The following is a 19,032-nucleotide window of genomic DNA, read 5'->3' as shown; positions in this document are numbered from 1 at the left end:
TACAGACCATGCAGCCATCAGGTACCTTTTCAAGAAACAAGACGCAAAACCCCGTTTGATCAGATGGATTCTACTCCTCCAAGAATTCGACATCGAAATCAAGGACAAAAGAGGAGCAGAAAACACTGCTGCAGATCATCTCTCACGCCTAGAAGACCCAGCTTTGGAAACGACCAGGGACGAGCAAATCAATGAGAAATTTCCGACAGAATCCTTGGAGATGATGGAGTGTAGACAAGAGCCATGGTATGCCGACTATGCTAATTACCTAGCTAGCGGTATAGTCACCAAAGGATGGCCACATCATCAAAGAAAGAAATTCTTTGCTGATGTAAAGCATTACTTTTGGGAAGACCCCTTTCTTTTCAAAATGTGTGCCGACCAGCTCATCCGAAGGTGTGTCCATGGTAATGAAGCACGAAGAATTCTCCGTCATTGTCATGAAGGTCCATACGGAGGACATCATGGTGCCGCAAGTACCGCACGAAAGGTATTTGATTCAGGGTTTTATTGGCCAACCATTTACAAGGATGCACAAAACCTTGTAAAGACATGTGATGCTTGCCAAAGATCAGGTAATATTTCTTCCAAAAACGAAATGCCTCAAAATGGCATTCTCGTTTGTGAAATCTTTGATGTGTGGGGACTCGATTTCATGGGACCTTTCCCGCCGTCAAAAGGAAACAAATATATACTTGTGGCAGTCGATTACTTGTCTAAATGGGCGGAGGCCGAGGCTCTCCCAACAAATGATGGAAGAGTAGTGGTAAAATTTCTGAAAAAATTGTTTTCTCGCTTCGGGACACCAAAAGCTTTGATAAGTGATAGAGGTACCCATTTTTGCAATCAGCGGCTACCGTTGCTGCCTTAGCTTTTCAGCGGCTACCCTTGCTTTATTGTTTGGGTCGGTCTTGAAACGGTTTGTAAACATGTGGGTGTGCGTATGCCAGGGAAGTGATAAAAATGTGTTTTCATGTCACACGTAACACGTGTAACGTTGTACATGGGTTTCATGTCACATGTAACACATGCATGTCCGAGAAGTTCAAACTATAACATGTGTTAGTTGTGTTGTGCTGCAACATAAACATGGTCATGATCCTTGAGTATCTGATCCACGTTTGACGAAACCACGATTGAATATCTTTATTGTTCTGTTTCTGTAAAGCAACACACGTTATATATCATTCTAAAAGGGGATTAACACATGTTATGGGTCTGTTTCTGTACTATAACGCACAAAAACAGTTACTATTCAGATCAAAAGCCCAAAACAAAGCAACCTAACCAACAAAAAACAGTTACTATTCAGATCAAAAAGCACCAAACAAGGCAACCAAACCAACAAAAAAACAGTTACTGTTCAGATCAAAATCCCCAAACCAACAAACACATTTTTTTAACACAAAAATAACTAATCCATGGATCAAAATCAAACGAGTTTGAAACCAAAACAAGTAATCCATGAATCAAAATCAAAATTTATAAACACCAGGAGAATGAAAACCAAACTAAAATCAATAGTATTGAAATTTATTACCTATAAACGTCATTTTTTTTAAACAATAATCAATGGTATTGAAAAATAATTAATCTTTTGACAACATTCTTAATTCTGGAAAAAATAAAACCAATTGTGAAGAACGAAAATCAAAGTAAATGACAATTAAAAATCAAAACCAACTTATTATTGACAGGATCTTGATTCTTCGACAGTATCTTGGTTCTTCGATTTCTTTTAAGAAATTAACATGTAAAGCTGAATTAGGGGTGTAAAAAAGAAAAAAAAAACTCGAACCCATCAAAAAAAAGGATGAAAAACCTTGATCATTCTTGTCCTCGTCAGTAGGGAACTCGTTGTGAATGACGTTCCCGTCAGTGGGGATCTTTGATGTCTGTCGTTAGTGACATACAAAAACCTATTTAAACTATTAGTATAGAATAAGCAGGGTATCGAACCAAGGGAGGACTGTGGAAAATGTCTTAATGAAAAGGACTGATTAAATATTACTGAATGAGAAAATCGGTTTGTTTGATTGTGAGAAATAGCTAAATTAAGGAATAAAAATTTGTGTTTTAAATCAATGAGAGAGAAGATGGTTCCTCCAGATTTCAGGTTTTGCAATTAACTTCAACTATGTGTTTAATCGTTACCTACATAGACATAGGTGTTAATTTTGATTCATTAATTGTGATAACCAACGACTAAGTACTCCGGTCAATACATAACGGGAGGTTATCGAATGATTATCAATCACAATTTACAAACCCTAACCCCATGTCAAATATATCCCAATTACTAGAACTCTCGGGAACTGAATGCTTAGAAATTAAGGTTTAAATAAACGTAATTGTTTACAATCAAGAAATCAAATCAATGGTGAAAAGCATCGAATGCTTAGATCACCAGGTAAAACGATTGTGTCAACACATAATATCAATCAACTTACAAAAACCCTCCATCCGGAGGAAACCATAAAACGACTAGCCGCTCATGTTGGTGAGATGATCTTCAATATCTTCGGTCATCATGCCCCCCTTGTCTGCCGTCGAGATATATGATGTGATGATCCCCTCAAAAATCCAAGTCTGCGTGAATGTGTGCCAACTCTATTCCAAGAAGTCTCTTCCCCGTCACATCTGTGGCCCAATGTCTCCACAAATATGTCGGCCCAATTCCAAAAACTAAGAATCAATTTTTGGATGATGAAAAGTAACAATAATCACAATCACATGTGTTGTCAGCCCACTTGTTCTCATATATCGGCCCACTATGATGATGATTCTCTTTTCTAATAAATGAATGGATTGTTGACTTCCCTTGTGAATATGGCGGCTCACGTGATGATCATGTGATGTTGTTTGACTATTGTGTGAAGTGAAAATCAAGTCCCATGTCCTTCCCTTCACGTGTCCACCTCTTCAAATTCATGTCATATCCCCTGCCTCTCTCTTCACGTGCATATGGCGGCCCATCTTCACATGGATTGGCAGCCCATTGGACCGTGATGATGAATTGATTTTCCATTAAAATAAAACCCCTTGTCCTCGTGATAATGGCTGATGGATGTGATGATATCGGCCCATGTTCCAATTACCTCCAAGGCGGCCCAATCAACAGTCCCCTTTCTCCTTTCGATGTGTGCGGCTGCCTCCAATCTATATGTTGATGAGTGATTTGTTATTGGCCTCAACAAAAGTCAAACCCCCCAAAAGTGCTTATGATGTCGGTGTGTATCCTCCCAAGATTGTATGATTTGCTTTTTGTCTACAATTATTCACGTGACACACCTCCACTTTAGGGTTTTAAACCTTTTAATAACTTTCCACAATATCATGATGCTCCATATTTTCAACCGTAAGCTACGGACTAAAACCGTAGGCTACGGTTCTCATCTTCTGTCCACTTGTGCTTTTTCAGCCGTAGACTACGCATCAAGTACCGTAACTTATGTTCCTTACATGCAGACTTCTTGTTTACTTAATTTCAACTTTCAGCAAATAACAAACAGCCCCCCTGAACTTCATCTCATCACATGTTTCGCACATTTGAGTTATCTCTTGATCTGAACAATTCCCGTTTAGCATGATATCTCTCTAATAATCATCCGTGCTTGTCTCATTTCATCACTAAACTCTCTAACTTCGCCGTATTACACGTTTTACCTGTAAAACCACAAACATACGTAGTTAACATATTCAAGAGACATTATCCCTTAAACTACAATAAGACACGTAAAATAAGCACGTTAACACTCGGGTTTCACACTCTCCATCAATCTTTAAATCGAGGTTTTGAAATGGTGGATCTTGAAACCGAAATGAAGTTCATGGAAATGGATCTTGGGTAGAACTTGAAACAGATATGAAGTTAATGGAAAATGGAACCTGTTGGGGAAACTATGGATCGGCGACATTAACTCCAATGTTGGTGGATTTGTCTCCATGGAAATTAATGGAGAAAGCATGAACTTGTTGAGAAAGATGTTAATGGAGATATGAAAAGAGAAATTATAAAAAAAATATGGGGATGGGTAATTTGTACACTGGAGTTGATGGGCATTAATTATTAAAGTCAAATCAAGATGGGAAAAGTATCTTGGGTTGGGACAATTACTAATTTACCCTTCTATTCAAAAAGGTAATTGAAATGGATATGGATACGTGGACATATGAGAGCCACATGTTGAGTTTACTAAGTTTCTTAAAAAATGGGGTTTTTATAGAGCATTATCCTATATATATATATATATATATATATATATATATATATATATATATATATAGGTAAAGGATCCTGTAAAAAGTCCATCTTTTGTAAGAAGTGTAAGAAATAATCTTGGAATGTCAAGTGTCCCTCCTCTTAATTAATTCAAAAGGGTAGATTAGTAATTATACATTTTTGTCATTTAATTGATTTACAATATAACTGAAAAAAAAACTGGCGATGAGAATTTTTAGGGATTGATCGTTTCATCTCCATCTCCAATTCAGATCATCTTCTCCGACCATCTTGAATCATAGTCAATTTATCCAGTTATTTTAAAACACCACGCCATGAATCTGATTATACAATGTCTCCATATAAAACACCATGACTTGAATCATAGATGTTTAAAACACCACACCATGAACAATGTCTACAGATAAAACACCATGACTTGAATCATAGTCATGGTGTTTTAAAATCTGGGAATGTTTTTGTATTGATAAAACACCACGCCATGAACAATGTCTCCTGATAAAACACCATGACTTGAATCATAGATGTTTTAAAACACCACGCCATGAACAATGTCTCCATATAAAACACCATGACTTGAATCATAGTCATGGTGTTTTAAAATCTGGGAATGTTTTCTATTGATAAAACACTACGCCATGAATAATGTCTCCAGATAAAACACCATGACTTGAATCATAAGCGTTTAAAACACCACGACATGAATAATGTCTCCAAGTAAAACACCATGACCTGAATCATAGTCAATTTATGCAGTTGTTTTAAAACACCACGCCATGAATCTGATTATAGATCTATTTATGATAAAGTATGAAGAAATTCGTTGATTTTTTGGAGATTGATGATGGTTACCATATAATTCGCTGATCTTTAGGAAGTTGATGGGGGTTTTGAAACGGTTACCATATTTGAAACGTTGGAAAAGTCACTATTGCCCTTCAATTTTTACATAAGGTCCTTCTAATTAAAACACAATTTACATTTTATACCCTATTGATCTCAACCATTAGATCAAATATCCAATGGTTTAAAACACTTCTTACCCTTCTTACATTTTAGACACTTTTTACCATATCCCTACCCTGTATATATATATATATATATATATATATATATATATATATATATATATATATATATATATATATATATATATATATATATATATGTATAAATGAGATGGATTTGGGCTAGGTGGCATTTGATTTTGGCCATTTTTGCTGATGTGGCAACTTTTGATGGTGAGTTTAAGAGGGAATTGAGATTTTGCTTCTACATTCACGATTTTAACACAAAAGAGGCGGGATCCGTTTTGAGTTCGGATCATCCTACACCCGTTCATTCGGATCTATATTAAAAGTCACAACCATCACTTTTTCACTTATTCTCTCTAAACCCTAACAGACAACTTCATCTCCTACATCAGATCCATCATGTATTCATCTTCTTCATTCATCCTGTAAATCAAACAATCCTTATTTTTCCTTAATCCTCTGCATTCCTTCGGATCAACAATTAGGTAATCTTGATTTTTTGTTTTGCTATTCTTCCCAAACCCTAACGTCAATCACATGATTCATCTAATCAAACCCTAATGCCGATTAAATAGCCTGAAGCCCCGTTTTATTTACCGCTCCGAAGGTTTAATCTGGATATGTTTTGGTCGTTATGTTTTCATTGATTTGATTCAATCGTGATTTCGGATTCAAGCGATCTTCTCTGATTCAAGCTTTGGTGATCGAATGTGTTGTGTTTTGATGTCTTCATAATCTATTTCACATTTTCGGGTTTGATTAGGATTTATTTTATTCAGATTTCGTTTTTTTTACGAATTAGTTTCAGTTATGGCTTTTTTTCCAGATTTATTACATTGATTTGTTCAGACTAGGGTTTGTTTTTGATCAATTATTTTCATTGATTTGATTTTACTTTTGATGTTTATCTTACCGTTCGATTCCTCTCCATCAAATTTTTTTTGTTAAGATTAGGATTTTTGATCAATTGCTTTCATTGATTTGATTTTACTTTTGATGGTTATGGTTCAAGGCACATGGCGGCGGCTAGGGTTCCACCACCACATAAAGCTGACACTTCTCTCTCATTGTTATTGTTTTACCATACCTGGATTTTGACCCGACTACATAAACTCCTTAATTAACCTAATTACTCATTCGCCTCATTCAACAACGCTGCTGTGCAAAACACGGTATGATTTTGAAATTTTCACATATTATTCAAATTAGTATGTTCATCTAATAGATTTTGATTGTATTTTCTATAGATATATACTCGATTATATCGTATTTAGGGATTTTAACATTCATGTCGTTTTAGATGATCTTATTTATATTTAGATATTTTTTCCAGATCTTTGTTTTAGCCGTTCGCGATGACTAAAAAGGTTCTCGGTGACGACTAGGGTTCGTATGGTCTAGAATGGCGATGGTCTAACAACGAGTGGCGGGTATTGTTTTTTTTTTTTTGCTCAAAATTAGGTTGCAAATGTGATTATTGAATTGTTTTCATCTTATTAGGTCTATATATATGTGTGTTGTGTTTTGTTTTTAAAGGCTTGATTTGCTGGTTTCAGGATGCAGCTTCTTGGGGAATTGCTGGTGTAGATTTTGACGTTGTGCATTGCGGGTAATGGAGCTGTGATGTTTGCTTTTCATTCAAGATATAATTTACTCAATATCCTTAGTATATGTTCTTGTGTGTAGATTAGCATCCACACCAGCGATGTTCAATAGTACATTGACCAAAAATGAGGATATTTTATGTCCAGTTGATGGAGCTATTATGATAATAGGTAAAACATTTGGAACCGAGTATTATATAATTTTGAAAGAACGTTGTTATGCACCTTTCTTTTTGATGTTATTCACCTTTTGTAGGTCTTAGGGTAGCAAGGGAGAAGATGTTTTGGCTATTGTTGCAATGGCTAAAGCCTCCGTCGGACGGTAACCTCCTCAAAGGTACAAATCTTATGTTTTAGTTTTTTTTTATGTTTAAATTTTTAGGGAGACTATGGATTTCAGTTTGGTTTATGCAATTGACAGTTCTAGGGTTGTTAAATTATTATACACGATTACATAAATCAAGTTTGTTGGATCTTAGGGTTTCGAGGCTAATCGTCGGTGAGTTTTCATTTTCTACTTGATGGTTATTTTTGGTGTTATATTTAATATTCGGTTTTGCATTTCGCTGCAGGTACTCAACATTTTTAACTACTTTAGCTCTTTAGCAGGAAGGAATATTTAAGGTTTCATCATCTTTACTCGACCCATTTAACTATAAGTCGGTTGAAGTTGGTTATTTTTTTTTATTCATCACTGGTCACAGGGGTGAATTTATAAGTTCTATTTGAAAATGAAGTGAGTCAAACGATTTGAAAGTCATCTTAAATGTAGCTACTTTATTTGGTGAAATTGTGGTAATTTAGAAGTTTCAATGGTTTGCAATTTTGGGCATTTAAACCTTCTTTTTATCATTGTGTTTGCAATTACAATTTACAAGCTATATGAAAGTGGTCTCATCTGTTTGTTTTAATAGGGATGCCATGCGTGCATTGCAGCTCTAAGACACAATTTGGTTGTGAGAATTCTTTTGAAATTAGCCAAGAGCCGGAGGTAAGATAGATTAATACACATTAAGTCTACAATATTGGGTGTCAATCCTAGGTTTAATGTGAGTGTTATTTTTAGGTTGATCACTGTCATCATCTAGACCTATGTTACTTTGTAGAATAAAAAATGAAAATAATGCAGAGCCTTGATTAATATCGATAGAAACAATTTTTATTTGGTTCACAAACATCAATTCTCTCACTTTAGATGTTCAAAACAGGTCAAATGGTTATTCTCAATGTAGTAGCTGGAGGTGGGGGTGTTTAACTGTTTATGGTAAGGTTTGGATGATTTTTATGTCAAACCGTGAGCTAAACCGTTAGTAACGGTATTTGATATTTGAAAACCGAAATTGAACTTTTACAATTTGAAACCAAACTGAACCGTTACTAACGGTTTGGTTTCGGTTTGGCTTCACGATTTGGAAGTTATTATAATAACTAAAGTGGTAACAAGCACCTTATAAGATCATATTAGTTTGTTCGAAACAGATATTAGTATACACTGTTAAAACCAACTTAGAACATCATTTTGACCAAGATCATCATGTAAAACCAATTACTTAAGACTAAGGGTGTGAATTTCTGACACGACCCGAAAATTCGACACGAACCAAACACGAAATTCACGGGTTGTTTAGTCTAGATGGGTTCGTGTCAGTTTCATATTGAACCCGCGGACCCGTTTAGGTTAACGGGTCGGGTTCGGGTCAACCCGATTAGGTTGGCGGGTTGACCCGTTTAACACATTTATATTATATTTTATTTTTTTACAACTTCTTTTATGTCGTAAAATAAATGGGGTGTGTATTTTATGCCATAAATAACAACCTAAAAAGAAAAATTAGCATAATATTTTATAATTTAATATGATTTTGTTATTTACATTTGTGTTTTTTAAGTAAATCTTAATTTTAATATTTTATTTCAGAAAAAAAAATCGGGTTGAACGGGTCGTGTATGACAATGAAAGGAAGAGTGGTATATGTGCTTGATTCCACATTATTATCTCACTTCCTCTTGCATCTAACCCTCACGATTTACATCTTTGCTTTCCGCTTACCAGGCGAAGATATCGAGAAATGCTTATATGTTGTTGCTATTTTACAAACTAAGGACAATGACGCGGTTAGTTATTGTATTGTAATATATCCTCTTTTTTGATCCTAGAAGTAATTTAGTTCTTGAGAACTGATCTTTTCTGTTGTACATTTGTGCATTAACTGTTGTACGTTTGTTGTTGATTTTTGTACGCATGATAGGTTTACTTGAGTGATTTTTTAATGTAATAGGGTTGCTTAGGCGATGTTGTTGTTCTCTTCCAAGCAGACACACATACTGCGTACAACTTCAGCACGCGTCCAATTTCGTTCAAAGTTGAAAGGTAGTATTCTGTAATCAAATGGTTACCATCTCATTTCTAACATATGCATCTCACATAGATGAATACACATTAAGTCTACAATATTGGGTGTCAATCCTAGGTTTAATGTCAGTGTTATTTTTAGGTTGATCATTGTCATCATCTAGACTTATGTTACTTTGTAGAATAAAAACTGAAAATAATGCAGAGCCTTGATTAATATCGATCGAAATTTTTTTTATTTGGTTAAGAAACATCAGTTCTCTCAATTTAGATGCTAAAGATAGGTCAGATGGTTATTCTCAATGTAGTAGCTGGAGGTAGGGGTGTTTATGGTACGGTTTGGACGATTTTTATGTCAAACCGTTTGCTAAACTGTTAGTAACGGTTTTTGATCTTCGAATACCAAAATCGAACTTTTACAATTTGAAACCAAACTGAACCGTTACTAACGGTTTGGTTTCGGTTTGGTTTCACAATTTGGGAGTTATAATAATATCTAAAGTGGTAACTAGCACCTTATAAGATCATATTAGTTTGTTCGAAACGGATATTAGTATACACTGATAAAACCAACTTAGAAACGGATATCATCATGTAAAACCAATTACTCAAGACCGAGGGTGTGAATTTCGGACACGACCCGAAAACATGACACGAACCTAACACGAAATTCGCTGGTATAGGTTTAGTCTAGATGGGTTTGGGTCAGTTTCATGCTGAACCCGTGAACCCTTTACGGGTTCGGGTCAACCCTATCAGGTTGGCGGGTTGACCCGTTTAACACATTTATATTATATTTTATTTTGTCATAAAATAAATGGGGTGTGTGTTTTGTGCCTTAATTACAACTTAAAAAGAGAAATTAGCATAAGATTTTATAATTTAATATGTTTTTTTTGGTTTACATTTCTGTTTTTTAAGTAAATCTTAATTTTAATATATATTAATTTCAGAAACAAAAATTCGGGTTGAATGGGTTGTGTTCAGGTCAACCCACAAAAATTCAGGTCATGTTCGGGTTCTTATGTATGATACGATTTTCGGGTTCGGGTTCGTGTAAAATTTCCGGGTTTGGGTCGGGTTGAACCCGCCAAACCGCCAACACAACCCGTTCAGCACTCCTACTTAAGACCTTAAGCAGTTGGCAAACGAGCAATAGTGTCACTTGGTAGTTGGTACCATTTACTCACTAAGGGTTACAAACTTAGAAATGCGGTGAAGCGTCATGTTGTCCAGTTAATTCTTGTGCATCTTAATAGTGCTCTTCCTACTTTCATCATTTTAGGGATGGGTACAGACTCATTTTATTATTCCGTTCGGTTTATTGCTACATCAGTGGCAGTTGCAGAAGCATTAGTGGCTATACACATGATGGTGGTGTGGCCCATTGTAGCCATCTTATTGGCATCCGCAACACTGGTGTAACGCCCCGCGTTTTCATAATTTTTCATATTTAGAAACCATTGTTCGTATTCCTATTTTTGGAAACCTTGCATCCTTGTATTGGTCGTTTTGTTATAAACGTCGAAGAATCTTCATCTTTAATCTAATCCGTTATAGAAATGGTTATTTATTTATGGTTTAATTAATTGACCTTGCTATTTAAAAATTTATTTTATAATAATCTTAGCTAGTCTCGTTAAACCTTAAAGTTAGAAAAGATATAAACTAACCCAGTTAATTTAATTGTAAAGAGTAGTTCTTTTAACATGTAACATAACTTAGTTAAGGTAAAGGGATTATATGTAAATTCCTGAATTATTAAACTTACAAGGACTAATTGCACTATTTGCTAAAAGTGTAATGCTTTAAAAATAAAAGAATCATGTATAACTAAGAAGTGTAAACCCTAAAAACTCTTCATTTGGTTGGCCGCACATTATACACTCCCCTCCTTACCCTTCTCTCTCTCGATTTTCAGGAGCAGTCAACACACACAAACAAAACTATGAGAGTTACCCCCTTCATCTTCTAGTAGAGACCCTACATCAAACACCAGACCCCAAATATGCTCCTCTATCACTCTCGCCTTCCCTCCCCCTCTCTGTTACACGACCGGCCGACCACCACCACCATCTGGTGGTGGCACACGGTGCAGAGCGCAGCGGCAGCAGTCGCATACGCGGTGTGGCGGTGATTATTATTGGTGTTGTTGGGGTGGAGCGGCAGAAAGAAAGACGGGTCAGTGGTGTTGAACGTGGTGGTGATGGAAGTGGGGTAGGGGTGCGGCGGTTCTAGCGCAGCCGCTCCTCCGGCGACGGCAGGGACTTCGAGTCCGGCAGCACAGGTCTCGAGATCGGGCTCCGGTGTTGCCTGTTTGGCTCCGGCTCCGGTTCGGGTTTCACATCACAACCGACTCAGGTTAGATGGTTCCATTCGATTCAGGTTTCGTTCATTTGATTCTTTGGTTCGATGTTTTAATTTCGAGGACTTTGGCTTCGGTTCAGCGGCGACAGCGGCTCCGTTACAGCGGCAGCAGTGGTGGTGTTGTTTGGTTCAGGTCTCGGTTCGGGTCGGGTCTCACGGCACGAGTCAGTTGGTCCGGGTCAGTCGCGAGTTTGGGTTGTTTGGTTCGTTCCGGCTCCAGTTCAGATTGTTTCGATTCAGTCAACAGCAGTCAACTCGGTCAATTCTGGTCAACTGCCAGTCAACTCGGTCAACTTTAACGGGAAACTCGGTAAACTGTTAAATAAAGCAAGTTTCGTTTATATCGTTTCCCATATTAATTATTTATTAACCATGCTTGAACCGTCATATATAGTTTATACATATTCTATAAATATTCGTCAACTTAACAAAAGTATTCGTACGTTGAGTATGTTATTGAGATTATTGCGTTTTGGAAAAATATATCGATACTTTAGTTGTCGGGATCGTCCAAAAATAGAGGAAACTCTGCCCGATTTTCGTAAAATATATTTATCTTTTTTTAGCCAAAACACTAACGGAAACGTATCGGGACTCAAAGGAAGTTTATAAATATAAACGAGTTTTTTTTAAATATATAACATTTTTTATTCATTTTTATTTATTCATTATTTTTTTTACTATACAAAATTTCATTTTATGCCACTCGTGTAATATACGAGTTTTTTTTAAAAATATATACTTTTTCCTTCATTTTATTATTTGGTATATAAAATTTCATTTACTCAACTCGTGTAATACACGGGGTTCTAACCTAGTATACGTATATATATACTTATTCACCGACAAGTTATACTTTAAATTCCCCTTCTAATCATCTGTCGAAATTTCGTTCACTCATGCACCACCGTTTGCCCTTATAGGGTGACCTCGGTGTTCTATCCTCCTAAACTCATACACTCATCAACACTTGGATAATCGGAAGACTTAGCGAATTTTGTGAGTATACTCGTATTTTTCCCCTTTTTACTTTTACCACTTTTGGGGTGTAACATGTTTACCTATTGAAACTTACACATGAACTTTCGTTTAAACACATGAACATTCCTATAACATGCTTGTATATGTGATGGCTTGATACTTTAAATTTGGGTGATTCTTATGTGTTGAACTTATCATTAACTTCGTACGAGCCAAACCTTGACATATGTAGCGCTATAGGATTAACGACCCGCCTCTACTGAAACTTTGGTTATGTCATGAGCAAGTTGCGTTTTCTTGGTTTGATATGTTAGACACATGCCATATTTCATGTTTATCTTGAATCGCATGCTTGCTATGAGGAATTGTTCACACTTTTATCTTATGCTATGTATGTACCAAACTTGTATACTCGCCTTTGCTTTTGCATTGACTTTATTTTAACATGTTACAGGTGGATGTCGACGATGCATGGAATTTAGTAGGATGCTTAGATACACACTAAAAAAGAATTGTATTCATATTGTATTATTTTATTATTCAGGTTGTTGTATTTGTTTCAAAAGCTTTGTAATTGATCCTTTAGAAATGGAATGAAATGATTATTTAAATACTTGTCACAATTATTAGCGTTATGATGTCTCGAGCAATCTTCACACTTCGTCTCATCCCGATGTTTCCGCCATTGGTTGGGGTGTGACAACTGGCTTTGTTTTTGTTGATTAAAAAGACTGGTTGGTTGGTTGGTTGGTTGGTTACATTGTGGTTTCTTTACCAAGAGTGTTTGGCGGGTAATTTTCATATCAGTACGTTTAATAGTGTTTTGTGGTGGTACTTCCTTGCATCTGTGGATAGCAGGACGGCGGCCACGGATCATTATTGGTGGCACAATTTTAGAGGATTATTTGGTAACTGTTAGTGCAGAATGTCTATCGCCTTCGTCAATCGGAACCGTAGCTGAAATAGAAGTAAAATAGGCTTTATATTGTAATTTGTAAACAATAGGCAAGGTAGCATTATTGTAAATAAGGGGAAATCCCTTATAATCTTGTGCCTATGAATAGGAGCCTTAGGGTTTAGATTTAGAACTTTTGCCACATTAGAGCTTGGAGAGCTAGGTGCTTAGAGAGAGAAACTAGAGAGAGAAAGTGGCAAAACGTGATTCACGGAGCTTGTATTCGTCACATCATAAATAGAATCACCGATTAGTGTACGTTATTGTGTGTTCGGTCACGCACGTTCACGGATTCCGCACGTCGAACGTTCGTTACGCAATCGTAAGGTGTCGAAACCGATCCTACAAGTGGTATCAGAGCTAGGAGCTCGATTGATTGATCAAACACATCGTTTTCGTACCAGATTTCAGCCGATTCAGATCCAATTTCATCAATTTATTCATCTTCTACCTATTTCTCACGTTTTTACGGAAATTCATCAAATTGAACGTGATTTCACGGTCCGATTCGTCTGAATTTCTAACATGTTGTGTGAAAATACTTGAATTGCAACCCTACCAAGTTTCAGATCAAATCTCCTAGCCGTTTAGGAGAAATCGAGGTTTTTCGGTTCGTTTTCGCGTCAAACGTACATGTCCGCTCGTACAGATCCGCTCATAGAGATTGGTCCGCTTATTAGTCAATTAAGAGATTCGCTCATAGGGTTTGTTGTGTGATGGTTCGCTTATTCGGTTAAAATTCAGGTTCGTTCATAGGGTAAATATTTGAAGTGGTTCGGTCATAGATCAACACAATTGGTTCGCTCATAATGTCATAGCTTGTAAGGTTCGCTCATAGGACGTTATTCAGGTCCGCTCATATTGTTCGATTATGGTTCGCTTTTGTGTCATCGTTGTCGGCAGGTTGATTGTTAGACCCATGTTCACCGCCCACCAAAGAACCAATCACAGTTGAGATCAATTAAAGTTGACTGCTTGTGTGTTTTGATTATGGCCTACAAGGTACCGCCCCACTTATGAAATTGTAAATGTTGTCATGGTGAACTTTCGGTCCAATTAAAGCATAAAACAATTATCTCTACAAACTGATTTGATAAATAGACACCGCCCCACTTATTCAAAGGCCCAATCCCAGCCCTTTTTACACCGACCCACTAACCCATAAAGGCCCAATCACAATCTGATTCAGTTGTTTGAGAGTTTGATATTTTTAAACTGATAATTTGTTTGTGTGTTTGCAGGAGATTCGAAGTGTTTTTACAAGGTGCAAATATCAAGACATTGAAATTCTGTGGACTTTGAACTTAAATAAAAACTTTAATCAAGTCACTTAACAAAGAAAGTGAGATCAAAATGTTTCATGAGAAGGAAAATACTAATCTTGAAAATTTAAATAACTAGACTAAGGAAGCTTGGTATGAGATGAAATATGGTGAGAATGTTTATGTAAAAAGATACGAAAATTTCTTGTGTATGGAGAATGAATCAATGGAGATGTTGAAGGAAAGGTTTTATGAATTAATCATCAAGTTAGAAAAACATAAGATATATCATTCAAAAGATGAACGAATTTTAAAATTTGTTGATGCTTTACCTTTGGAGTGGGATAAATTTGTGAATGGACTAAAACGGGATTCTAGTCTATCACGTTTTGATTTAAGAAGTTTCATCAATACAATAACAAATCATCAGTTTCATGAAAATGCAGATAAAAGGAAGTTATTGGATGAAATAAAAGAAGAATCAAGAAAGATAGATTTGAATGCAATCATTGAAATGAGAAAACGAATTGATGTGTGTCTTGCAGCAAAAAAGAATATGAGATACGATATTAAGAGGGGTTGTTATATTGATAAAAATTCGAATCCTCTTGATTTTGTTAAAATTTTTTGTGCAGGTACATACATGATGGAAACAAAGAAAGAAGCTGAAGGTGGTAAAATGAATGAAAATTGCTTGAAATGCGAAAAATCAGAAGCAGACAGTGTGAAACTCTTGAAGGATGTGAAGAGTTTGACATTGAAAAACAATACTCTGAAGATTGAGAAGAAGGCTGATGAAGATCAGATTTTGAGTTTGCGCTTGAACTGTGAAAAATTGAGATCTGATAATGACAAACTTTTAAAGATTGTTGAAAGTTTATCATCAGAAAATAAAATTTTGAAAGAAAATGAAAAAGATTTTGAAAGTAAAAGAAAATCTTCAGAAGATGAAGATTTCTGGATAAAATTGGAAAACAAAAATCTAAAAGAGAATGAAACAAGATTTCAAGAATAGTTAAAAGTCTTGGAAAATGAAAAATCTGTTCTTGAAAATCTTAAAATTGAAAATGAAAAATCAATCAAGTCTCATCTTGAAAGAATATCTCAGCTTGAAAATGAAGCTGAGAATTCAAGAATCAAGATTGAGGAACTTGAAAAGAAGTTGAAAGGTTTTGTGACTTCATCAGGCAGGTTGAATTTTCCTTGTCCAAAACCAATCAACTCTGTTCCAATAAGTGACAAGGTCACAAATTTTGACAAGGTCAAAATTGGAGATTGTGATGACAAATCTGATGATGAAAAAGAAAAAGAAGAAAAAAGAAAAACATTTTTGAAATTAAATGAAATGTTTAAAAATACTGTTTTACATTCTACTGAAAATGGTGTACGATATGAAAGAGAGGAGAGGTATGATAACAGAGTGTGTTACTCTTGTGGCTATCAATGACACATTGCTGTTAACTGCCAAAGTCAGAGATTTGAAATGAGAAGGTGTTATGAATGTCATATTAGAGGACATATTGCCAGAGATTGCCCGAGGAGATCGATGGGAAGATCGAGGGTTGAATCTCAGAGAATAGTAAAGAAACCAGTCAACGTCAAGCCCAAAGAACAGAAGGTTCAAGAACCTAAAGTTCAGGAAACAAAAGTAAAACTTTCTCAGGGGCAAAAAGACAGACTGCGAAAGAAGAGGAAGAAGGCCAGAGAATATCTGGAAAGGATTTTGTCCTCGGGTTCACCAGTTGGTTCAAATAAAAGTTCTGATGAAACGATTCACTCGATTGCAAAGTCAAGCAAGACGGTTTCATCAGATACAAATTTGAGGACAAAAGAGAAAAAGGAGAAAAAGAAAAGTGTCGGCGATGAATCTGACAGGTCAAAGTCAGACAAGCCACACTCAGGCAATGATTCTGGTGTGTAAAAACCAGAAGAGCCTTTTGTTGAGGTAAAAACCGTCAAACCCAAGGCTGGTCAGGCTTGGGTGGATCTTTTTAAATGAAAAACCCTGACTTGCCGGAGTTCCCAGGTTGGTAAGCGTGGAACATGAATCGGCATATTTCTTGAGAAATTTCACTCTGGTGATTTTTCGTCTTACATGTGGTAAATCAGGGACATTAATTTGTACTTGATTTTCTACAAGTGATGTTTGAGATTTAAAATTGAAATTGTTAAATCTGTCAAGTGATTAAAGGAAAACAATGTGATGAAAGAACCCCGAATTTGTGAAATGACACACAAAACTAATTTTCCGGAAAAGCCATTTTGATTAAAACAAACTTAAGTGTTTTGAAATTTAAATGGGAAAATAGTTTGTTGTCAGGGGGAGTTCTGATTGTTTATGCCAAATGAATGGCGAATTGAAGTGATTCGATATCAGTTTGTCATTTTATTTGTACAGTTTTCAAATGTTCCTTGAAAACCAAAATTGAAACATATTTTGATTTTAGGGGGAGAAAAGTTTAAAAAAATTAGAAAATTTGAAAATACCAAAAACATTGAAAAAGCGAAAATGAGTTTTGTTGAGAAAAGAGGAAATGATAGTACATCAGTGGACTATCACAGCATGCTAAAGAAATGAAATGTCAAATGTGATAAACGGTCTCACTAATGATGTGTCGATAGGTTTTCACACATTTAGTAGATTTATTCGGGATATAAACCTAAAATTTCAAACTTGCGAAATTCGTAGGGAACACTACTTGGATATATAGGTAACCCCTGAAATCTCGTTTGAAAGGTCTCGTATTCTGATATACTAGGTTTTTATACTCAATGATGTCTGGGGTATTATTCCGGGACTTCTGCTGAACGGAAGTTCTGACCTAGTCCTTGGATAATACTTTGCCTCAAATGCTTGAAACATAGCATAAAGCCCTCAGCTGATTAGACAATAAAATTGATAATCATCTGTTGTAGCTGAAAAGATCCTCTAAAGGGGACATACTGCAAAGTCGAAATTGATATCTCTCTGCGCATACGGAAGTATCGACCTGAGATCCCTCAGTTCTCGCATTTAACCCCTAAATTATGTACAGATATCATTGCAGTATACTCACCTGTAAGACTGAATATTGAGATTCTGGATACGGGAGTATATTCAAGAGGTGGGACACATGAATTGAGTTAAGTTCCTAAAACATCTAAATCGTATCCTGAATAGATTGAAAATTGTGTGAAAATTTAAGAGGATAACTATATCGTCAATCTATGTGAATCGTTTAGAACTTAATATGATTAAAGCTTAACGGTGCTAGTGATTTGTCTCATGAACTGATATGATCCTCTTACACAAACTCACAAAAATATTATCTGTATATATTTGTTTACTGTATTTCATTCAAAAACAAAAATCCAAAAAGATTTTCGGAGTGTTTTAGCATAAAATTTTTGAAAAATCAAAAAGATTTTCGACAGCTGATATTGAAGAGCTGATATTCAAAATTCGAGTGCTAAACATGATGAACAGGATTGGGAAAATATGTTACAAACTTTGAATGTCATATACAAATGTTTAAAAGGTTGTATGCTTAGTTAATCAAGGTCATTCATTTGAACTTGATGTAACTATACAGATTGATGAGTTAATGATTTCTACCTGTAAGTTTCTTAAATCTAACTGTTATAAATTTGTGAAACTTATGTTGAGGTAGAGGATGTGCAGGTTAACCAGGTTTCAAATCCTGAGCAGATGCAGAACAAAGCCAGGAATTGATCCTGAATTTGTGAAACGGTGAAAGCCAGACTACGATCCCGACAGCTGAGTATAAGGGGGAGTCTGAAGACGAGCTCAACGCAAACGGAAGCGTGTAAGGAGCCAGGTATCGTTCCTGGAAGAGCTTGTATCTGGAAATCCAGGTGTCGATCCCAAAAGCACGAAAGCTTGACGAAAGGGGGAGCCTGAAGAAAAAGAGTCTAAGCGAGAGGGGGAGCAACGGAAGCTCGTAAACAGATCCACGGGGATTCTGTTTGAGAAAGAGGGAGTCTATGGTTGCTGAAACCGTCAAATCTTCAAGAAGACTCAGAGAGAGAGAGAAAGTCAAGTTGCTACGAGTTTGACTACAGATTGACTGCGGCAATATCCAAGGGGGAGTCTGTTAGTGCAGAATGTCTATCGCCTTTGTCAATCGGAACCGTAGCTGAAATAGAAGTAAAATAGGCTTTATATTGTAATTTGTAAACAATAGGCAAGGTGGCATTATTGTAAATAAGGGGAAATCCCTTATAATCTTGTGC

The sequence above is a fragment of the Helianthus annuus genome, chromosome 16 (assembly GCF_002127325.2).
Source record: "Helianthus annuus cultivar XRQ/B chromosome 16, HanXRQr2.0-SUNRISE, whole genome shotgun sequence".
Lineage (NCBI taxonomy): Eukaryota > Viridiplantae > Streptophyta > Magnoliopsida > Asterales > Asteraceae > Helianthus > Helianthus annuus.
Note: the sequence above shows the minus strand (reverse complement) of the source record.